Source organism: Coloeus monedula (genome assembly GCF_965178545.1).
Source record: "Coloeus monedula genome assembly, chromosome: 2".
In the NCBI taxonomy this organism is placed as follows: domain Eukaryota; kingdom Metazoa; phylum Chordata; class Aves; order Passeriformes; family Corvidae; genus Coloeus; species Coloeus monedula.
Genome location: NC_138782.1, coordinates 5,959,140 through 5,983,393, shown reverse-complemented (window position 1 = coordinate 5,983,393; position 24,254 = coordinate 5,959,140). Strand labels below are relative to the sequence as shown.

The 24,254-nt window shown below is 46.0% G+C and overlaps 1 protein-coding gene across 1 annotated transcript in view; it reads right to left on the bottom strand.

The window, feature by feature from the left end:
- The window catches only part of SNAP25 (synaptosome associated protein 25), a gene marked incomplete at its 3' end in the record, with an annotated part of 60,739 nt that extends 36,932 nt beyond the window's left edge, over positions 1-23,807 (bottom strand). The window contains exon 1 of the mRNA XM_082277291.1: positions 23,750-23,807. The remainder of the gene's footprint in view (positions 1-23,749) is intronic.
- Positions 23,808-24,254: the final 447 nt, after the last annotated feature.

Sequence of the window (24,254 nt, the reverse complement as noted above, 5' to 3'; positions counted from 1 at the left end):
GCTAAATGGATGATAGAAAGGAAACCCACGAGTATTACAGTAAGAAAAGGGAGCATATTTGCATTGGCCTGTCACAAAGTAGAGCTAATTTCTGCTGCAGTTTTTGGAACTCTGCAAGTCAGGAGGAAATTTTGTTGTAACTTTGTTTAATTTGAAAGTGATTTTTTTAAAAGTTAATTGAACAGAACCAGTAAAATAGATGTGAAATTCTTCACTTGTATGTTAAAAATTGGTGCTATCCCACCTTCACTAGTCCTTCTAGGACTGGATGAGACAAGCTGTGAGTTTAAGCAGCACTTCTACAAGCTTAGTGTGGAATTGCTGGTGATTTTGATAGACGGCAAAAATATGGAAAAGCATTTTGTGGTGAAAGAACAATAATTCTGTATTTCAGTGTAAAAGACTGGCAGTGACACAGTTAACCCCATCAGCAACAGTGTTGTCAAAGCTTTGACTTCTAAGTGATAGATGGGAATAAGGTGTTCCCCTGACGGTTTGTTTGTTACGGGCTGTCAGCACACTCAGCTGACATTTCACTTCTTTCTGCGTGGTTTGCATTTGCAAGATTTCTCTGCAGCCCAGGACTCACACCTACCCCTGCCCCTGAGCTGTGTACCACCAGGAAGGACCTTCCACAGAAATGAAAGAAATTTAATTAATGCAGCACTTGCTAAATATAAACCTTTTAATAGGCAAGTAAAATACACTGCAATCGTGAGGGCATCAGGAATGTAAATAGACAACATTTCCCCTCTTGACATGTATTTGTGGTAAACAAAGCTATTCATTATGTTTATAATACTCATCCTTTCCTTTCATTTCTGCCTGGTGGTAAAAGCATTTCAAGCAGCGGGCTGATATATTTTTAGCAGAAATCTTCTTTAACTAAGTCGTCAGAGTCAAATCAGCAGCTGACAAAATATAAGCATTATGAAACTGGGCTGATGATGTTATTTGTAGAATTGGTTTTTTAACTGAAGGACGATTTTTTTCCAGCTACGAGGGAAAGCAAAAAGAGATATTTAAGAAATTATCTCACTGTCTTGTTTATCATTGATTGTCCATGTTCTGTGTGCCCAGCTGCCTGTTCATTGTATCATACAGCATCTGAAGCAGGTAGCAAGGAAGGGAATTTGCCAGCTTGGGTTTTTTCCTGTGTGCATGCAGCCATCTGTGGTGAGGGCACTGTCACGTCAAGATGCAACACCATCAGTAAAATAGCAAAGGCACAAGAGGTTATAGGCCTGAGTCAAAGCCCACCACCTCAAGGAATTGCTATCTAAAATGAGTCTCCCTTCACCTCCCCACAATGGCCAGTGGGTTTTCTCTAGGGCAAAGGAGCTTTTCAAAAGAACAAGCAAAACAAAAAGAAAAAGGTTGACTTTTCTGAGGGTGCTCTGGGTGACCCCCGAGGATGTCTTGTGCCTTGCCACACTCTTGGTTCAGGGCTCACTTTCTGCCACTTCCTACGCCTGGCTCCTCTCTCCTCTCCTTTGTGCTGTAGTCTCCACTGGGAACTTAAACTGTGGAAGCAGGATTTAAAGCTGAAGAAGAGTTCATGAACTTTGAAAAGCTTACTTCCTTTCAAGAAAAAAAGAAATAGCTACAGCCGTGTTATAAAAAGAAAGGACCCTACTTAGGTTTTAAGTCCCCTCCTTCTCTGTTTATACACAGGTGACACACAGATAGACGTGTGAGTATATAAAATGCAGCAGGCACAATTTAAGGACACAGCAGAGTATCTTTTTTAAATGCAGTTTATGTAACGAAAAGGGCTGGGAACCCAATTCTAAACCACTAAACCTTTTACAAGTTTAAATTTTATTATTTCAAGGCTCTTTCATAGAGCCACAATAACAAAAAATCCTGCTGCTATCAAACAGCTCATCTCCCTGAATGGAAGCTGGACCCTTGACCAGTCCAGACCCATTCCCAAAACCCTGCAGTGCTGCAAATGCTGTTCAGAGAAGGGAAAAGATCTGGCTGCTCCCTTCCCTAGGCACAACTGGAAGATTAAATGGGAAGATCCTTGGGTCATATCCACTGTTTGCTACTGGAGAATACTTGTATCAAAACCAATAAATTGAGAACAACCATGTAAGGTGGATACTTACAATTCACTTAGAATTGTACAAGTCAAATATTGAAGGCATCTGACATTTCTAGGCTAAGTAACAAATTATATTAGCCACAGGAATGCATAATAGCAGCCCACGGATATGCCAAACTTATTCACTTGTTTTCAAAGGCCACTGCTGCTTTCTGATTCACACCTACAACTAATTCCTGGCTGCTACTCATTTTCCAAGAATCAGTAATACAAACTGGAAGAAGGCTGATTTAGAAACCTCTCTTCAGAAGTCCATTTCAGCCTTCACAGGCTGATGAAAAAAACCCCAGCACGCTCCTCCAGTGAAGATTACCCAGACTTGCAGGCGAGGATTTAGCTGTACTAATACAAGAGTACAACTTCAATTCTTTTTTTTCTCCTTTCTTTTTTTGTTGACCAATCAATTCAGCAACAGGCTTGATAGTGCCTCAAGGGCATCGCTATCAACCACGTGATCAGCAGATTAACAGAGAGGCTGCAAAATCCTTTCCACTCAAACTGTTTTAACAGAGGATCAAAATCTTTCTCTTTGCATGGGGATTTTTATTTAGCTAGTTCTTTTTATTCAGTTTGCACATGTTTGTGAAGGAATTAAGGCCTGCAAGGGCGTGCAAGATGGTCTGGTTTGGCTTTAACCTTTTCCTTTCTATTTGTGTTTGGGAGTAGAAAGTCTTCCAGTTCCTTATGGGAATGTTGTCCTTCCCCCGGCTCCTACACTTGCATTATTATTGCAAGTGAATCTCATCAACACACAGATGCTGGCCCTGACAGGATGGAATTTAAAACATTTTGAAAGAGCTCCGCTTTTCCCTGCTGTATTTCTTGTTCTCATTAAGGGGGATGGATACGTTGAAACAGGCTGTGATACAATCTGCAGGGGAAAGGCTTGGGAAAGATGGGAGCTGGGTAAGTCCTGTGGGGTCACACAAGATTTACAGAGCTCTGCTGAGCAATAAAACAACAGATTAAAATTGATCATGTAAATAAAATAAACAACAATTAACTGTTTATTGGCCTTAGCAGTCTGGCTCCTGGGAAGCAACTGTTTGCAACATAGAGGTACATGGGAGCTCCTGCTGAAATCCTTAAGATTCAATGCCCAGATCCCTGAGCTATGCAGGTACTGGTGGTGGCAAGAGGGTGCACACAAAATACCCTGAAACAGAGCAGAAAACCAGACTGCCTTATATCCATCTAAGACATAAAAGCACACCCGGAGCTGCAGAGATTGAGGATTGAATGTGAAGGTCCACACAAAGCATGGCCGAGAGGTTTCTTTGGCTCTAGCATGTGTTGAAACAAAACCAACCCCCTCACTCAGCTGCTGGATGATGAACCACAGCAGTGAGCTGGGACAAGAGCAATTCACATACTAACAACAGAAACATCAAGAATAAACTCAGCAAAAAAAATTAATAGCTGACATTTGACAGCAAGCAAAGTCTGGTCACAAACAAGTCACAGAATTCAGCAAATGGAGGCTTTTCCCAGAACTGTGCCTGGATATTCCCACAGTCCTCCTGTCAATATCCTACAGCTCCAGATTTCAAGCTGGGGAGCAGAGTGTGTGCACATAGCTGAGGGCAAAGGGATTTTGCCTCACTGCCTGGGCAATGAAAGCTCCAATTCTATTTTCATTTAAATCCCTAAACCTTTTTCTGCCTTTGCTGGGACTCACATGAGGTGACTTGGGGTCTTTAAGACCAGAGGCTTTATAAAAAGCCATGCCAAAATGAAGGAATAAATTATTCCTTGCAGTGGATGAGCAGTGACAGTCAATTTGATTCTTCTAAACATTAAAACAGTGCTTGATTTGCATCAGAAAAACAGGATTTGCCTTCCAACGTCTCCACCTTCAGAAGACTCTCACTTATTTAGGCACATCTGCATTCATCCACCTGAGTGTAAATCCAGAGAGTTTCTGGGTATCAGCTGAGACAGGCTGTTTTTCCAGTCCTCTGTAGGAGAGCACAGCTTGTCCCAAGGACAAGGGACTCTCAGCAGTGCTGCCTCCAGAGCATCGCAGGGATGACTCACCCAGGCTGGGAGCAAGAGGCACCACGGCTCACAGAGCTGCAGTGTGACAAGGACCGCAGGACACAGCCCGCGGCGGCACCGAGCTGGGGCTGCACACTGAGCACACCTGGCCCTGCACGGCCGGTGACACGGAGAAAATGTCTGAACCAGAGGGACGTCTTCCCAAAAGGTGTGTTCAGCTGTGGTAGGTGGCTTCTGGAGATGTCCCCAACAGGGAGTTAGGGGTTAGAATGCTGTGAAGCTTGTGAGATCAGGCATTAGAAAATATTCTACCCAACAAGGCGTTTTTACACTTTTACGTGGCCAAGCCATCAGTGTTCAAGGTGAGGTGTCTCAAGCAGATGGTGCACCCAAGGGTTTTGCTGCAGCTGTTCAGCGAACAGTAGATGTTTCTCTCCCCTGAGACCCACCAGTATAGAGCCATCTTTTCAGGTTTGGGTAGAAGTGCTCTGGTCTTTCAGTATGAGCCCAAATCCCTTTATTTTTTTCAGCTGGCTTTAGTTTGGAGAGCTTTCTCATCACTTCTATCCCTCCTGCAAATGTATGAGGATTTTTCGAAATGGAAGCATTTTGAAGACAAGAACAATACTTGCTAATGAAGTCATTTGTAAGTAAAATAAGTTCCAATCAAGAATATTGACGTGCTTTACTATATATTTATAAATACTACTCCTGTAAGTAAAGACAGCAGGATGGGGCATGAACTTCATTTGAATGTAATCCAATTTAAATCTAAAGCAATCATTGTTTGCTTGTGTATTTTATGTAATTTAAGTTCCTGAAGAACCCGTGGTTCTTCATTCTTGACCTAAGAATAATGTGGGAACAATTCTGTGTCCGATATAGAATTTGTTTCCTGTAAGCAACGTTGCCTAGTTCAGATATTTCAGACTGAACTGCTTTCACCATGCTGACAATATTTTTCAATAAGTGAATAAAGAGGGGGAAATAACTCCTTCCTTCATGAAGCCCCAGTGGCACATACAGCAGAAAATACATGTGATGTAAGAGATCTTGGAGTGCAGCTGCTGTCTTCACACTTGACCCAAGGGTAGACTGAAGGCCACAGATTTAAATGAAGTTATCCTTGTAAGCTTTGAAAATTCATCTAAGGAGCAGATCTGGAGGACATATAGCCTAGACCCATCTGGTAGACTAAAAGCCCCTTGTTCCAGCAAATGAAAAAAACACCCATTGTTGAGGGAAAAGGGGAATATTTATGTCACTTGCAATAGTTAATGGCTTAAGAGAGCTTTGTAACTGCACTTCAGCACTTGTAAGCTCAGAGCCCTGTGACTGACAGCCAAACTGTTGTCCAAAAATTCCCCAGGCTTAGCCCAGATGCAACACACAATGGGCAAAGTCAGGCAGCACATCTGTGGCCGTGGCCCTCGGGCTCGCTGCTCTCCTCGCTCATGTGCTGAAATACCAGTGCTGTAGTGAAAGGGCTGTGCTTCCAGGTGACCTTGAGCTGAAGAGAACAGGGGCAAGGGATTTATTTAAGGAGCCGGTGGGGGGGGGGGGGGGGGGGAGGGGCTTGGTCTATTTTTAAAGAAAAATAATCCATTTTGTGGGTTTATTACACTTTGGGCCTGGGTGGCTGCCAGAGAGAAAGGAGCACTCCCCTCCTCAGAGGGATGCTGTGAGCCCTCATGTTTTTGGCAGCACCTGCCTGTCCTCACTGGATTCTTCTGCTCCAACACAGTGGGATGCCTTTCCCCCTCCCACCCTCCCACACCGGTCGTAGCCAGACCCGTAAATCCTCCTTTCCCAGGGTGTCGCCTCCTTGCAACATCCCCCGGTTCCTGCAAACCAGAGGGCACTGCAGTCTCTGCAGTGAGCCACTGCTGCAAGTGCTCCTCCCAAGGTTGCAGTGAAGATGCTGAGGAGGAGGTTTGCTGGGTGTTAAATTCAGGCAGGAGTGGAGCAGGGAGGGGGTGCTGCAGTATCCATTCTGCTGCTTGATGCACTGAAGCCTCTGCCTCGGGGATTTGCCGTCAGCTGCTGCAGCGTGCGCAGTCTGCTGCAGGATCCAGCGCTGAGCCCTGCAGAACCAGACCCTGGCACGGCTCCCTGGGTGAGGAGAGGGGTCAGCTTTGGCAACCTCGGGAGGAGGGAGAAGTGCAATTGTTGGCGAGGCTTTGTGCTCTGCCCCACGTTTGTTCAAATCCAGGAGAAGGGAGGCACGACAACAAACTGACAGTTTATTTATTTCCGTCCCTTTTCCCTGTATTCCCCACTCCTCCCCATGAGGCTGCCTTGAATCCAGGTTAAGTAATTCAGGATAGCAGAGTCACAAAAAGACTAATTAATTCCTCAGGTTTCATTAGACATTAAGAGTAATCACTGTCTGAAGCTTCAGACAGGCCCTGGCTGAACACAAACCATCATCAATGCCCAGCAGACAGCCGCCAGCAGTCTGGGAAGCAAATTTATCTCCCATCTGAATTTCAGGAACCCCAAAATACAGATCTTGATTTAAAACTTTGTCCTGGCATATGGAAATAACTGTAGCTGTAGCTGTAACTGGCAAATGTGGGAAATTAATTTTAGATTAATTCTGTATTTAAGAATAAAAAACCCACCAGCTTGTGAGGAAGGGCTCTGAATGCCTCTTTTACCTGACCGCTGAAAAGCAGCGAAGTGCCTTGAGCTGGGTGAGCTAAACTAGCGCTGAGTTCATTGAGGGAAGGTTTTAAAATCTGTCTTTTCTGAAGACTTGGCCTAAGAACCTGGAACAGGTCACTCTCTTTAATGAACTATAAAAATCCTTCTTCCCATCAGGCAAAGGTGAGAAAGAAAACTCCTGCAGAGTCTTTCTCAGGGGCATTAATCTCTCTTGTACTGATGCAATGGAATCTTCCCTATGAACCCAGTGGTAGCAAAGTTTAGCTCATAAGGCTAATTTCAAAGTAGCTCATATTAACTAACTTGTCTGACTGCAGATATTTATTTGTAATGAAAAATCAATATTTATTCATATTTAAGAATCGTTCTTTGAAAGCAGAGCTTTCCCCTGCTGGTCAAGACCAAGTAGAAGAAATTGCTCTGCTAATGAAACGTGGCACTTCCTATTTTACATCCCAAAACAAGTCCACTCCGTACAGGCACCTGTCTCCACAAAAATCTGTGCCATCTTCTTCTGGGGAATGTGTAAAATTCCCTGAGATGGAAAACAATAGATCAACCCATGAATCCTGTTAGAAGTCAATGAATATCAGGAGTGATCATCCAAATTTCTCCCAGTAGTTTTATGTGTCCGAGCCAGGCTAGTGAAACTTTTCATGATTCTAGTTCTTTGGCAAGCCTTGCTACTCCTCTGACTTGAAAAATGAACAAGAATTTAAAAATCTACTCCAAAGCTTAATGAGGCTATTTTATTTCCAGGACATTTCAATAGGCCTTAAGCTAAGCACTAATGCAAGCTCACAAATAATACAGGTGCCACAAATGCAACATTTTATGGCATAGACATGGAAAATGGAATAGAACCCACGTATCTTCACCTCGTCGTGTCTCAGTGCAACAATAAAATTCATCTGAAAGCTTGTTTCTACAATTAATAAACATGTTGAACTGCAGCACTGGGAGCATTAGGTCAGGAGCAAATTAATGTCATCGAGGCAGTGAAACCTGACTAGGTAAGGCACGTGCCACACTTGGGCTGCTGAGAAGGCTCCTTCCTTCCACTGCTGATTGACTCTTGCCCTTGGTTAGCAGAGGCAGCAATGGTGAGATGTGAAGATGGCCTGTCAGAACAGCCTGGCTCCTGAAATCATTAACAGAACCTTTATGGGTCTCTGCCCAAGAAATTACCAAACTCAAAAATCCAAAACCATTGTTGTGTTGCTTATCCCCATTTAAGAAGAGAAATGATGAGTTGTTAGGTGTACTCTCCCTTTCCTTGCCTTCCCACCACTGGGATTTGCCTGCTCCTCTGGACAGGAAGACCATAACCACTGAGGAGCAGAGGGAGTCACACACTAAAGGTCTGTGGGCAAAGCACCAGAGGTTCATGGCATCAACAACTGCTCACAGAGACCCAGGAATGAGAGTGGACACTTCTCCTCTGCCCCTCAGTGGTCATCCACCCCCAGAGTAAGGGCAACCTCTAAACATGACCCAATCAAAAGTTAGACAGAAGGTGATCACAGAATATGAACCTTCCAGATATCCCCAAAGTCACCTCCCAGCAGGTGCCTTGGCAAACCTCCCAGGATAACAGGATAATAGGTAGCCTCAGGCCCTAGGTGGCCCTGTCCAAGGCCACTAAGGAACAGCAGCTCCTATCAGCTTGTTTTCTTTTAAGACACTCCAAGGCACACAAGCAGAAGAGGCACAGAGTGTGTGCAAAGCCAGGGAAAGGAGAATGGTGTTCAGCTTTTCCAGCTGTTCTGGGGGGAATTTTGTAGAGTGAGACTTGGGAAGGTGCCCAGAAGGTACCATAAGGGATCCAATGCATGTGTATGCTGTGAGACAAATACAGAATTCAGTAGGACACCAGTATTAAAATATTATTTCTCTAGCCATTTGTTGATTTAAAAGAGCTCCTTCTTTCTGATCCATGGCACAGCACCTGCTATTCCAAACAATATAAGTTTCAAGGCCATATATTTTGTTTAATGCTATTTCCAGAAGAGACAGGAGCCTGCATTACAGGCTGCCAGCCACAGCTACCATATTATCCTAGACATCTGATGCAACATCTCCAGAAATGAATGGGCCATGAGAAGCCCAAATCACTCTTCACCTGCTTCATCTCATCCAAAAATGAGACATAAACATTTCCCACTTCCATTACATTTCTGTCGCTAAAGTTATGAGGCTGCGAAGGCTTTTTTAGCATCTTCAAGGCACAAACAAAAAAACTTTGTCCCCTTCTCTCCCCAGTTCTGATTGTATGTCAGTATTTCTTGGCTCTGAAGTCTATAATCAGTGTAAGTGTGTTAGGGGGTTTGGGACTAAACAATAGAACAAATGTCATTCATCAGCAGAGACTCTTTGGCAGGAGCTGAATGAGGCTCGTGCCAGACACAGAGACTGACACAAGTAAGCAAAGAAACAGTAAAAAGTTTCCCATTTCATTAGAAATGTGCAATATACAGATTTTATAAACTAATCAAATAATGATCAAAACGCTTACTAAGAAGATTAAAACCCTTCATTTCTTACGTAAATGGAAGCTTTGCAGAAAATGAAAAATATGCGTAAGTATTCATTTCTAAAAATTACTGTCATCTTTTTCAAAGCTTTGACAGAAATGATTCCTTTTCTTTCCTCCAGCAAATCAAAGTTCTGTTCTCACTGCCTGGGGATCTGACTACCTTGTCACACATTCTGCACACACACTTAGTCAGCCAGCTACTAGAACAGAGGCAATAGGTTATCTTACTTCTGGAGGGAAGGACTGTTCTCTCAAGAATTGGAATAGGTACAAAATGCGTAACATTTCTAATCTAAAATACTGAATTTCCCCCAATATTTTGCATTTTGAGCTTTCACGTTTTACCATATAATTGAAATGTCCTCAAGTGAGAAATACTGATTAACTTAAGCAGTAATGGAGACATTTATCCAGAGTGAGGTGGTTGAATTCTGAAACAAATTCATTTCAACAGCATTGATTAAACAGTATTTCCATATTCTTTGCTGGTCTGATTTATTAAACAAACAATAATCTCTCAGTGACCCATATTTCACAACCATACCAGGACATCATTCAACAGGATGCTACAACAGAACAGATGAATAAACTTTACTGGTAGTTTAGTCAAAAACTTAATTAATCACAAACAATAATATTTGTGTTTACCAGAACAAATATTTACCTTTTTACATATGCAAAACTGTCAATACTGGCTTTCACAGTGACAACAAATATTTGCAGCTCTTTTCGTCAATGTCTCTTTTTTTATTGAGTACTAAAGAACTTCATCCTTTAACAACTGACTTCCTTAGTTCATTGTTAATCTCCATAAAGTTAATTCTTCACATGGCTTTACAATGTGCTTCCTGTAAAAATGGCACTTGTCCTTTGTTTTTTTATGGGTTCTAGGCAGAAAACTTCAAGAAAACTCAGAGATGTTTGCAGTAATGGCCAACTAAGCTGTCATCTGACCTAGAAATGGAACTTCTTGAATCACAAGCACAAGTGAGTGGCTTAATTTCCTATGACATCTGCAGTTACATCTGGACATCTCCCTTTGGTCCATCTGTATTTGGCAGTCCTGCAGCGTGTATCATTTGCCCAAAGAATGCCAGATTGCTGCAGACCCTCACAAGTCCACATGCATTCGTCTTCCTTTGAAGACAGACAGGTCCTGGCAGTTCTGTTAAAAATTTTTAAATAATCACATGTCTCTGTCTCAGCTCAAAATAATCCACTCTTGGCTTGAGATGGACATTTCTTCTGATCCCCTGCATCTTGTTTGCTATGTCCCATCTCAGAGTGACCACGAGTTTGTGAAAATGAGACTGTCGCCCAGTCAACAAAAACCTCTTAACGCTGGTTCAGAACCAGTTTGATGTCTTTTCCCCGTATTCCAACATATGTTAGCACAGAAAGGGATTTTCTGAAATTCAGGTCAAATGTTCTTGTTTCAGCGTTCCCAGGAACTTGCTTAGAATTTTCCATGTATAATACTGTATTAGCCTTCCTGCAATAACTATTTGTTCCTCTGTGTTACTCGTGGCAGGCCTGAACAGCCTGTCATCTTCCTTTAGGATGACTTTTAACAATCCTAAAGCATCTACGAGGAACATTTTAATACAGACAAGCTAAATCACTGTCCTAGATATTCTTCTTTGCTCAGTGTGATTCTCTGAGGGCTGCATCTCTTGTGCCTGTTGCTGTGACAGTTGCTATTTCTGCAGAGGTGAACGTGATAGCTCAGCTGGGGAACTGGGACCAGCGTACATCCAGCTGCAATTCTGCATTTTAATAGCCTCAAAACAAAGTTATTTCACATGCCTCTTTAAGATTTCTGTCAAAAAATCTTGTGGATAAAATTACAGGAACAAATACTTGCCAAAACATCATTTTTTGGAAATACTTAATTAGGAATATTCATAGAGAGCAAATTCTGGATTTGAAACAAGCTTTTCACTGTTCCCACACCTTCCCACATCTGCAGCCCTTGCACACTCAGAAAGGGAGCAGGAAGCCCTTGGGACAAAATGGAAGGAATGCAGTACAGGTAAAGCCTCGAATGTGTGCAGTGAGCAGTCTGAAGATCCAGAGATTATTTTCTGAAAAAAGACTCATCAAATCATTTCAGATGAAGAGGAAGCCAAGGAAAATCAAAATTCATGGTGAGCATTCCCAGAACACAGAAAATGATGGGGATTTCACTCTATAATTAGTTTGCTGCAAATTGCTCTCTGGTTTCTTCAAGTGCGTCATACCTTGAGCGTATCTCAGCCACGTGATTACTGAGGTGCTGATGAGCCACTTTTCTCAGCCTTGCCTCTGTTTTGGACTTAAAGAACTGATTCAGTAGAGGTGAGTCAGTTCTCTGCCGTGCTGGAGAGAGGACCTGACCACGTTCTCCTTTAGACAGATGGTGACTCACAGCAAAATTCCTATTATGCTCAACTGATTCAGGGTTTTCTAGAATACAGTACATTCCTGCCTTGTACAAACCACAGTATGTTTGTATATATGTAACTTTTGCCGAGTTTCTCAGTCAGAATTAAGTCGCTGTTAGCTCTGAGATTCGGGGAGGGGTGGTGCTGTTGGTTTTTGTGGGGGGTAAAAGAGCACAGCTGCAGCCCTGTTTTCTTGGGGCACATGAAGAATGGTGTTCAAGGCTTGCTGAGCCTCTGTTCTGCCCTGTGTGCTCCAGTTGCACACTGCACATCCCTTGGAAAGGAGGAGCAGGTCCACAGCCTGTCCTCTGTGTAATGCAGCTATGCATTATTGAAGTTTTTGAACTCCAGACATTTGCTTTGGGAATAGGCTCCTTTGTTACTGTATCCAGAGAGTTAAAAAGGGCTTAATTATGGCCAAACAGACCTTCCTCTTCCACTGAAATGTTTTGAGAAATACCTGTATTAAAGAGCTGCTCTCTTAGTGTAAGAACTGCCATTCTTTCAGGAACAACACCCTTAAACCTGGAGTATTCCTGACAAAGCTCCCTGTTGCTCTGGAAGCCGACCCAGTTAATGCTGTCCCAGCTCAGCAGCCTGTGATGGGTTGGCCCTGGCTGGATGCCAGGTGCCCACCAAAGCCTCAGCTGGACAGGGGAGAGAAAATGTAACAAAAGGCTTGTGAGTCAAGATAAGGATGGGGAGGTCACACAGCAATTTCTCTCGTGGGCAAAACAGACCCAAATTAGGGAAAGGTATGGAATTTATTACCAATCAAATCAGAGTAGGACAATGAGAAATAAACCCAAATCTTAGAACACCTTCCCCCCACCTCTCCCTCCTTCCTGACCTCAACTTTACTCCCGATTGTCTACCTCCTCCCACCAGAAGGGAATGGGGACTGCAGTCAGTTCATCACACGTTGACTCTGCTGCTCCTTCCTCCTCAGGGGGAGAATCTTCACACTCCTACCCTGCTCCAGCATGGAGTCCCTCCAGCAGGAGACACTCCTGCAATAAATTCTGCAACTGGGTCCTTCCTATGGGCTGCAGTTCTTCATGAACTACTTCAGCACAGGCCCCTTCCACAAGGTCCAGTCCTTCAGGAACAGGCTGCTCCAGCATGGGTCCATTCCCTGGGGTGCAATCCTTCAGGAACAGGTTGCTCCAGTGTGGGTCCATTCCATGGGATGCAATCCTTCAGGAACAGGCTGCTCCAGCGTGGGTCCATTCCATGGGATGCAATCCTTCAGGAACAGGCTGCTCCAGCGTGGGTCCATTCCATGGGATGCAATCCTTCAGGAACAGGCTGCTCCAGCATGGATCCATTCCATGGGATGCAATCCTTCAGGAACAGGCTGCTCCAGCGTGGGTCCATTCCATGGGATGCAATCCTTCAGGAACAGGCTGCTCCAGCGTGGGTCCCCCACAGGATCACAAGTCCTGCCAGCAAACCTGCTCCAGCGTGGGATCCTCTCTTCCTGGTCCACAGGTCCTGCCAGGAGCCTGCTCCAGTGCGAGCTTCCCATGAGGTCACAGCCCTCATGGGAAGCATCCCCCTGCTCTGGCATGGGTCTGCTCCACAGGCTACAGGTGGATCTCTGCTCCCCTGTGGACCTCCATGGGCTGCAGAGCCACAGCTGGCTCACCATGGGCTGCACCACAGGCTGTGGGGGAATCTCTGTTCCAGCACCTGGAGCACCTCCTCCCACTCCTTCACTGGCCTTAGTGTCTGCAAAGCTGTTCCTCCTACATTTTCTCACTCCTCTTTCTGGCTGCAGTTGCTCTTGTGCAGGTTTTTTCCCAACTTCTTTAATCTGTTATGCCAGAGGCGCTGCCACCATCAGCTCACAGGCTCAGCCCTGGCCAGCAGCGGGTCCATCTTGGAGCCAGCTGGCACTAGCTCCATTGAATCCAGGGGAAGTTTCTGGCAGCTTCTCACAGAATTTCCTCCTGATATCCCCCCCAAAACCTTGCCACGCAAAGCCAGTACACAGCCACATTGCCCTGACTGCTCTGGCGAGCTCCCTGTCTCCTGTGTGCCACCTCAGGAGACCAAGCTCCACCATACTCAATTGTAGCTCGTCCTGCTGGGCAGCTTGTCCTGGGTAAAAGCAGTAAAATCATCATGATGAGACGTGATCTCCAAAGTGACCGTGGCTTTGTTCCCTTCTCCGCCTCGCTCTGGCCCATAAAAGCATTCATCTGAGCAACTGCTTACAAGCACAGACACGACGTTCACAAATCCCACCTCGCAGCAGGATCTCATCACTTCTGATGATACCCTTTTTATAGTCTACCACTTTCATTCACTCGCATGTCTTCAGCTGTGAGGCAGCAATTTAACCCCCCATCTGGCGCTATTAATTTGCACTGATAACTTCATGTCTCTTCTGAAACAGGCTTCTATTTCTAACACACTTGAAAAGAGGGCCTTTTTTAAGCTTTCTAGCAAAAGGAAAAATGTTTGGGCTCTGCCTTGTGATATCACAAACACTGGTTTGCTCTTATTGTCAATGTAAGTGCTGCAGAGCAAGTGCACATCTCCAACACTGCAGTGAGTGGGTAGCAGTCGTTATCCTTTTGCTCTGCTATTTGTCTCTGAGACACCAGCTACAGGGGACACTGCTCACAAATCCTGCCAGCCTGCTGTCTGTACATGCCTGTAAGACTGAGATTAGGAGTAAGGATGCACCTCTGCACCCCCTCTGCATTGTGAAATGCAAAGGTGTAACAGAAGGCTGTGGCTGCTGCAGGGATGCAGACTGGGAACCAGGAGTGAGTGTTTTATAACCTAACACTTCAGGACACCTTTAAAAGGACTCTATCAAAAACCTGAGGATTGGAATTTACTTTTTAAGTCTAGGGAATTGTCAATGGTGCGCTCATAGGGAAAGAACAGCAAGAAAGAGAATTAAGCAAAAAGCCCATCCTGTCCTTTCTCTTATTTTAGTCTGCTGGCTTTTGTCTTTTTTTGGGGGTTGGGCTGGTGTTTTGTTGGATTTTGTTCCATTCCCCTAGTTACTTCATTCTGGTTTTTATCCTCTTGTCCCCTTCCTCGTCCTTATTGGTACAGTGGATCATTTTTTGGTTAAGATAAAATAACTCTTCTAAGCCCAGGAATTGGCCTACTGTGTTTGACAATACTGGAGAGCCTGGTTAAATTTTGAAAGGTCTCTGACCTCCCTACTGTGGGAAATTGATTGTTATGAGGAATAGATTCTGACTGCAGGCATGAATGGAAGAACTCTGGCTGGAGAACAGCTAAGTGTACGACACATTTCTTGGAAATGTCACCACAAAGACTGAATACAAAAAGAAGGTAAAGAAATTGAAATTTAAACAGCTTTGGAGTCTCTCATTCTGTGCTTGAACATCTAATTTCCAGCATCATGGAGTGTGCCCTGGCCTTTGGATCAGTGTCTTATCTCTTCACCTGCCAGGCTGAGGAGTCTTTTAAAAGTTTTGTGGGTAAACTTCTACGTGCAAGTAAAGGCTTTCTGCAGGCAAGGGAAGGACAGAAATATGGGATCCTCACTGAGAAAGAATGGAGCTCTTAAGAATATGCATTCTAAAGAGGAAAGCAAACGTTACTCCATAAAGGAACAGGAGCAACCACTGGAAAATCACAGTATGGCAGCAGCAGAGCAGCTCATCAATCTAAATAGCAGTTTAATAACTTTGCAGATAAATGCTTGCATCCACAATAAAGAATTTATTGGATTTCACTGTTCAATTAAAAACCATATATTGTCGCATTCTTCCCTGTGGGCAATTTTTGAAAGCAAAACTGGATAATTGTACTGCTGGAGAAGCAGTTAAGATGGAGAAGCACTGCAACCTGTGGGGTGTCCTGTTTTATAGGGGGTTCAGTTCACTGATGGGTAACTTCTTCTGGCCTCCTACTCAACAACCCAGTCAAAGGAGAGGGAAGCACTGGGGTCCTTGTAGCTGAGAGAGAGTTAGCTCTTCATCTCCACCTGCACTGTGTTCCTGCCTTCCTACTCTTTCCCTGTTGTCCCTCTGTGATCTGGGTGGCCCATTGCCTGTAATGCCTTGTCTGTCCATACCAGCACATCGAGCCCCTGTCCTGAATGGGGCTGAAAGGGGTCTTTCTCTGCATCTCCTTCTCTTGAGAGGGTGGTTTCCCCCAGGGCACTTGGGCAATATGATGAGAGCAGGAGCTGAGGCTGCAGAAGTTGACATAGGACTGGGAGGAGACCCCAAACTCCAAGAAACAGAAAGGCAGCACAGCTATTGAGGCCTCCAGAGGATGAGAGATGCTGCTCAGCTCTTCTGTCACATGCTACCCTCTATCAGCCTGCTTAATACTGTAACCTTAAGTGCCCTGGGCACTAATCTGGAAATTTGGGACCTTTTGTGTGACGTCAACAGCTCTTCTGCATTCTTATTTGCCAGCCTGTTAGAAGTGCACACCTGTTCTTGTTTACCAGGCTTAGAAAATGATCCTCAGAGCCTGCAAGTTGCTTCAGGAGCAGACTATTTTGTACTATTTAAAACAGTTAATTAAGAAAAAGGGAATGAGACGACACAATGATTTTAAAATGCCTTGCTAATATTGAAAATCTAAAGCCTGCAGATGGCCCTACTGTTGCATTACAAAGGAGGTCTAGAGCATTTTCAATTATACTTAGTACATTCCTGGCGCCTCAAGGGGTTTTTCCACTGACTCTTGACGTGCTCATCTCTAAAATGAACTAAACTGACAGCAAAGAACCATCCAGGCCTTTTTTCCCCCCTCCTCTCTTTTCTTCTGTTAAATAAGAAAACCTCTTAGGAACATCAGACTTAAAGAGACTCACTGCCTTATCAAGTCCAGTCTCTTGTGACCACCAACAGCCATGCCATACAATCCCCTTTGTGCACTCAGCCAGCAGCATCTTGAACCCCTCTGCTGCTCTTAGTCTTTCTGCCTCTTGCTCCTGCCATTGGTACAATAAAAGACCTATATTTTCAGGAATTGCAAATTCCATATCCCAAGAACACGTTTTTAATGGCAGAAAAGCTGCAGGAAATCCTTCAGCAGGCTCTGCAACCAATAGCTGTCTCCATACAGCTGAGCAAATAAAACACACGCTTCTCTGGGGAGAACTGGCTGTTGGAAGTCGGCAGTGAATTCCAGTTTACTTGGTTTCACATACCTTGGTTTGTTTCTAGAGGGCTTTTCACATCCTCGAGTATCACTTAGGTGAATGCTCTCTGGAAAAGCAAATGTTTGGCTGAAATACTCAAATATTCACAGAACATACCCAGGTTGTATATTCAGCTGGTTACTGGTTTGGAATTGGTGCTGCTGAAGGATAGGGCTCAGTTCCGCTCTCCCCAGCAGCTCAGTGCAACTCTGGAGGAACACACAGCTCTGGCAAAGTCCTGGTCTTGTGTAATGCACGAGCAAATGCATTAATGTTTCATCCACCTTCTGGTCTGAGATCACTTTCTTCTCTCCCTATCATGAATGTAATAATCTGGATTTATATGGCACCTTCCAACCAAGCCTTTTACTAACCTGAAGGGAGCAATCATGGGTAACACCCTGTCAAATTCGACGTGAATGACAACCACCTTTGTTGGGAGAAGTTTGCATTGTAGGGGTATCAATTTTAGGTCACCACCGCCAGGCAGTGGAAACTGCTATGCCCTAATATTCATAAAAATATCTTTTCAAAGGTATGGGATTCTTGTCCTTCATCTGAAGCTGAGGAATGCAAACTGGAAGTTATTTTAATCTGAGATTTTTCTTTTATGGATGGAGGCACTTGGCAAAGGTTACATTTATTTAATGTGTGATACTTGCACCTGAATCCAGATATTCCATGTGCAGCCCCAGTGTTTTAATCCCTAACCCCCAATATCTGAAGTTCAGATGTTACCAAACATCTCTATACCAATAAATTGCTAGAGCTTTCCTACTGTTTTCTGCAGGAACAAATTATCCCTACGAGATGCCTGTGCCTAATAAACAGGGAACAGAAATTTCTCTCCTAACGATGTCAGTCGCTGGCAGGGTCAGCGCTGCTGGGCACAGGCTGCCCTGAGCCCGCAGAGGTTTGTGCCCACGTGTGTGCACAGGATGCAAAGGCTCCAGGAGGCAGCAGCGCTGGGCTGGATCAAACAGCAATTCCCTGATGCCTGCAGAAATGCAAGCTTGGCTAAATCCCTCGGAGGTGAATGGTGAGGTGCCTAACGATGTGAATGGGACCAGACTGAACAAAAATACACCCGTGCAGGAAGGAAAAGGAAAACTTTAATTTGCATCTAAAGCATAGTGAAGCTAATTTTAGTACCTTTTACTTTAAAAAATGCTTAAATATGCATGGAAGACTTCTGTTCCTGTTTTAAAAAAGAATCAGTGAATGGTAACACTATTTTGACAGATGAGCTCTTCTGAAGAAGTATGCTTTTGTTTTGTGAAATTTTTTAGAGTAGCTGGAGGAAATATATTTACCTCTGTAAGACAGATCAAGGAACTGGCATCTGCACAGTTCCTCTGGGAGCTATAATTTTCAGAGTGGGAAAACGAACCAAGGAGAGGTTGGCACATCTTCCAAATAACTGTTTTACACAAAAGGAAAAAAAAAAAATTACTACTTCTTCTATGGCTGTGTTGCAATTCAGAAACAGAATTCCTCTCCTTTGGGTGGAGAGTAAGTATAACAAATAAATACATCATGACAAACACCAAGCTGTGAAGTGATCAGAGCTTTAGTTTTCAATCTAAACTTCTAGTCTCTTTCACAGACTAGTGATAGTGAAAATCTTTGAAGATTTGCGGGAATTTTTAACAAGGGAATCTGTTGGGATTTTTAGCAAGGGAATGCTACTGAGAAAATGTGGGAGATGGAAGAGATCAATGCAAAATTACAAATGTGCCCTACCAAGCACTCTGCTGTGCCCTGTATGTGCAGCTCCCTGATAATTGGTAGGTTATGAGTAAGAAATAGCAAACCTTGCATTAATTTCACAAATCACCTACATGAGGCATCCTTTTGTAATGTCTACGATATCAGTTTTAGTTGTTAGCACTGCCATAGTTTATGATAACTCTCATTTTGCTCATGGACTCTACCAGTGAATGCTGGCACAATAACTTCATCATATCAAACGCACAAGGAAAACAATAATTATAGTGAAAACATGTAAAAACAGTTCCCCTCTTTCAGTTTTAGACACTTGTACAGTGAGACTTGACTTTGCCTTTGTTCTTCCGTGTTTCAACTCTACCAATACTATGTCTCAGACATTAAGAATATTGCCTTAAAAAACTTGATGAAAGAAGGATAATTTTTCTATGCATTTACTGGAATGCAGGAAAACGTCACACTACTTCCCAGCTTGAAAGAAAAATGAGTACCTGCTGCTAGGAATTTCCAACTTTTTCTGCACACAACTGTGCCTTTAGGAAAAGCTCAGCTGCGTCCTTGGTTTTACAGCATATACAAGTTCTGCTGGTGTTATGTACCAGCAGAGTGCAGCAGAACACAACCTGAAACAGAGGCGTAATGTGCAGGATTCCTCCTCTGCTGCTTCATAACTGCTCCTTGTCATCATTTCTGAGGCAGCCTGGCTGTGTGAGCCTCAGCCATGAGGGTCTACAACAGTGAGACCAGGCCGGTAAAAAATAGGGATGGGATTTGGGAGGGCACCATTTAAAATGAGCTCTTTTTTTAGAAGAGCTGCTCCTTCAGCGAATAGACCCATTTCTGGTTTAAAACATAAACAAGGAGTGCCAGCTTGAAAGATTATTGGCCGGGAGTGTAGCAGAGCACTCACTTATGCCACTTCACACCAACTGACAATGGGGTCCAGTAATAAGTTAAATCCCATCCAAAAAGTGAAATAGAGCACTGTTAGCTCTAAAGAAAAAAAAAAAAAATCTCTTAGACAGCCAGAGAGAGCACAGATTGGTCAGCACTAACATTCAGCTCTCAAAGGCCAGGAACAGCCATGATTAATTACTTAGTTTTTCCCTCTTCTCCTCCCTGTGCCTGTAGTAGAATTCAGCTTTCTCCAGTGGGTAAGATAAGCTACTGTCTCTCTCATTATTTAAGAAAAAAGAGGAAAAGGTTTAATGCAATGATTACATCCTCTTTAGAATCACAGCATGCCAGTATATTTCAGAGGGGTCACGTACACAGCATTTGTTTCCCTTTCAAAAACCTAAACTGCTAAATATTCTTTTACAAGTCCCACAAAATGATGTACATGGAAGTATTTTCCTTGATTTCAACTGACTTTGGATTAGACTCACCGGAATAATCAAAATCAGAAGGCGACACTCATCACCCTTCGCATCAGGGTCCTCATGCCCCTAATGTGTTTCTTTCATCCTGATGATCTTTAGCAGAAATTAAAAGAGGATTGTAGCTGAGCATGAAGTGTGAGGAAATAGCAAGTGAACAAGATGAAAGATGCAAAAGTAAAGCCAAATTTCCTTCTAAAACAACAGGGCAAGTGGTTCAAACAATTCCTCTAGGCCATTCAGATCCACTTTTGGGTCTTGCAGTGTCAGCTTTGGGGCCATCACAAAGCAGGAAAGAACAATTTTGAACCTATGCAGTTGACTTGTCTTTGTGCTTGGTGGAAAGTCCTAGAAAATTTAGTGGGATGTGGGACAGCATATTGAAAATCATGATCAGATAAGAGACAGATTTTGCTGGTGGGAGTTTGTATGTGTCTAAGTATTTGTGGAGGGGGTAACAAAGGGGTGACAGACAAGAACTAGGAATGTAACTTGTGAGTTTTGGAGAAAGGGCTCATTGCAATACAATGCAGCAAGCTGAATCTGCAAGGTCAGTAGGCGAGAAAGCCGGAGTTTATTGAAATTAAGGGAAAAGACATCGTTGGAGGCTCAAAAATAATAAGCTAAAAAATTCAAGGATTATTTGACAACTTATAGCCTTGACAAACTATATGCAGCATTCCCAGTAGATACACAAGCCCTATGCCTGCTCCCAAGTCCAGCTTCCTAGAGGTAATCATGATCTGCCTGGGAAGTGCATCCTGCAGCAGCTCTCCAGCAACACATTATTCTTGTCTGCCTTAGACTCTAAAGCTCTAAAATGCTGGAACAAGTCTGTTCTTACAGATTGCCTGGCACTGGCCCAGCCCAAAGGTGACTGCATTGGTAGCAGGGCATGAAACTCTACAGACAGAAAAATGCACTCTGCCCAATGAATGCTGCAAAGTCAGCCTGTATCTGTTGTGGGTTTACCCAGCTTAGAACCCTAGAAACCTCTTAAATGAGTGTGTGTGTGTGTGTGTGTGTGTGTGTGTGTGTATAAATATGTGCCCTCCTTATATTGTAAAACATCATGACAGAGATTTGGAGAAAAAAAAAATGCAAGAGAAAGAGTAATTGTGTGACCACAAGCCAAGGTAAATGGAAAACAGTTTGTGCTCTTTGTTCCTGAGAGAAGAAATCATTAGCAAAGTGAGCCCTACACCGTGCCATATACTTTCTATTTTTCCCTGAGGATTGCTACAAAAGCAACAGCTGTAGCATTGTGACACATAGACATAAAAATCGCTGAAGTTGTGTTCACACTGACAGGAAAAGTGTTTTGTTTCGTTACCTCGCTCAGTTAAAGCAGTGCAAGCACTAGGTAGACACTGTGCTTTATCCGCCTTAGCACTTTAATCTTGCTATTTGTTGCCATACCTAAAGCATAGGGAGAAAAATTGAAAAGCTTTCCCTTGACCTGAAAAGCAGCTCCCACCTCCAGTGCAATAAATCTGCGAAGTGAGCGGCATCTCATTAGATGTATTTTGAGGGTTCATACTGGCTGGATTCTGCTGTTCTTTCTTTCACTGCCCCCATGAGTTCAATGGACACACAGCCTGGTCCCGAGAGCTCCCAGAAACACCACTCTCATTTTCTAGTTAGCTGTGGAAAGAAAATTCGGCTGCATTTATTTGGGGGTTGCTATCTAGCTGCATTTGGTTTTGTAACGTGCTGAGTTTCTGCAACTCCTCTTGACTTCAGAGGCAGCCTCAAGTTTTTGCTTTTGCCAATCAGGCCTGCCTGCATCTTTGGTCTGGTCACCTCTGTTATCTTTTTGGCACCCATCCTAGGAATCAAACTCTTCAGCGGTCACCTCCTGGCTGACCTGTTCTGCGCGACACAGCAGCAATGGAAAACCACTGCTGCTTTTTTCCTAGATTAGCTTCTTTGTAAGGATGTGCAGGGGGCTGGGGGGCTAGGAGAGAGTCACTTCCCCAGCCATACCCACCGGAGCACTCTTCTCCCCCATGGCTCCATCCCTTCCCTTGCCATTCCTAGGGCTGGCTGCCCCACATCACCCTTGTGCTGATCAATGGGGGAGTTCCTCCATGCCCAGAGCTAGGACGAGGTGGGGGTGTGGGATGGGCATGTCCTTGCGGGTGCTGCGTCCAGGGCTGGAAGCAGACAGGTCTGGGGTGTGGGGCTGCTCTGCCACCCCCGGGCACCGCCGCAGACCAGCCCCCCTCTCCCCCCGCTCCGTTTTCAGCTGGGAACGAAACCAGCAGCAATTATTCAAGCCAAGCACGTAAATCTGGCAGATCCCGCGGCTCCGGTTTGACGCAGATACGCAGCGCAGTGTCTGGACACGCAGCCCAATCCCCCTTTCTCCCCTTGTTTATTCGCCCCGCAGAAAAAAAAGCAGCGAAGTTACCAACTTGGAGCCGCACCGAGGGGTTGGGGGGGTTGAGGTGCCGGGGAGCGGAAAGGACGGGCGGAGGGAACACCGCCGGCGTCGGGGGAGCCGGGGCCAGGAGCCGTGACGGGGCAGCCCGCGTTACATAAGGCGGCGGCTCCGCACCGCTCCGCAGCGCGGAGAGCAGGGCGGGGGGGCCGGCACGGACTCAGCCCCCCCGTGTCACGGCACAGCGGCGCTGGAGCCCGCGGCACGCAGTGCCCGGGGCGCCCGGGGGGCAGCGGCGCCGGCGGGACGGACCGCAGCTTCGGGGAAGCCCCGGGGGCTGCCGGTGGTCCCTGCGGGCAGTGCCCGGCCCAGGGGGACCCCGCGGGCTGGGCGTTATGTAACCCCCCCGCCTTCCTTACACAAACACCTCTCCAAGGAGAGGGACCATAGTGCCAAACGCCGATTAATTGCAGGAACTGATGTTATTTGCCTTTTTATGTTGTTTGTTCTTTGTTTTTAAATTTTATTCCTCCCTCTTCTCACTCTGAGCTGCACAACCACAACTGCTCTTGCCCGCGGTCCTGTCCTGGAATGAGGGAGCACCGCTGCTTGCCAGTCGGGAATCGCTTCCCAGTCCCGTGTCCGGGGGGCAGCCCCGGGGCGGGGGGCGCGGAGCCGCAGGGCGCTGCAGCACGGCCGCCTCCGCTGCCGCCGCGGGGGCACCGCGACGGCTCCCGCGGCCGCGGTGCTGAACATACACATACACACAGACACAGACATACAGACAGACACATGCACAGACACAGACACACGCACAGAGACGCCGCTCACCCCCCGGTCTCGGCGCGGGGCCCGGCGCTGTCCGCGGTGCTGAACACACACGCGGACGCACACAGACAGACAGACAGACAGACAGACACACGTCCCCTCCCCGTCCCGCTCGAGCCCGGCGCTGTCCGCGGTGCTGATGCTCCGCCGCAGCCCGGCGCGGTGCGGGCGCTGCAGTGCTCCGGGCGGCACAGCCCGGTCCGGCCCGGCAGCGCAGAGCGCCCGCAGACCCTTCTTCCCGCTCCGAGCTGGGAATGGCGCTGGTTCCCCTTCTCCTCCGACCTTCCCTTCTCCGCCGGCCTCCTGCCGCCCGCACGGCCGGGAGGCACAGCCCGGCTGCCTCCGCTGGCTCCAGCCGGCGATGAGGCTGGCGGCGAAATTACCCCATTCTCCCTGCCTTTCTCTGTCCCCGCAGCAGCCCAGAGGCTGGAGACAAAAAGCCGAACGGGTCCCACTTTAAATATATCCATTTTTCCATTTCATTTTCGTCAATACCGCCCCCTCCCCCTGCTCAGCCGGGGCCCGCGGTGGTCTCCCACCTTTACCTGGGCTGACGGAGCGCGGCGCGGCGGGGTCGGTGGGTCGGTGCCGCAGCTGGATGGGAGGCAAGGACAGGAGACTGCTGACCTCCGCGGGTCTCCTTCTTCAATGGATCGGGAGCCGTGCCCTCATCAAAGATGGCCGTCCGCTCCTACGTCAGCAGCTTTTAATAGCCCTCCCCGGCGGGGGGAGCGGGAGGGGGCAGAGCGGGCCGGGCGGGTTTGAGTCATCGCCGCCGCACCGCTCCCTCCGCCGGCTCCGCCGCCTCCCGCAGCCGCCCCGCCGCCGCCTCCCCGGGGCCGGGGTCGGGGCAGGGGGCTGAGGGCGGCTGCGGGCGAGCTGCCTGGGCAGGGGGGCAGGGGCCCTCCCGCAGCAGCGATTTCCTCCGCCAAAGGGGTGGTCCGAAGAGGGTATCCCTCTGAAGTCCCCGGTACTCCTTATATGGCCAATCTACGTGGGCTTCTATTTTTATGTGTGAATTCTTCCTTCTCTCCCCTCTTTTTATTCTCA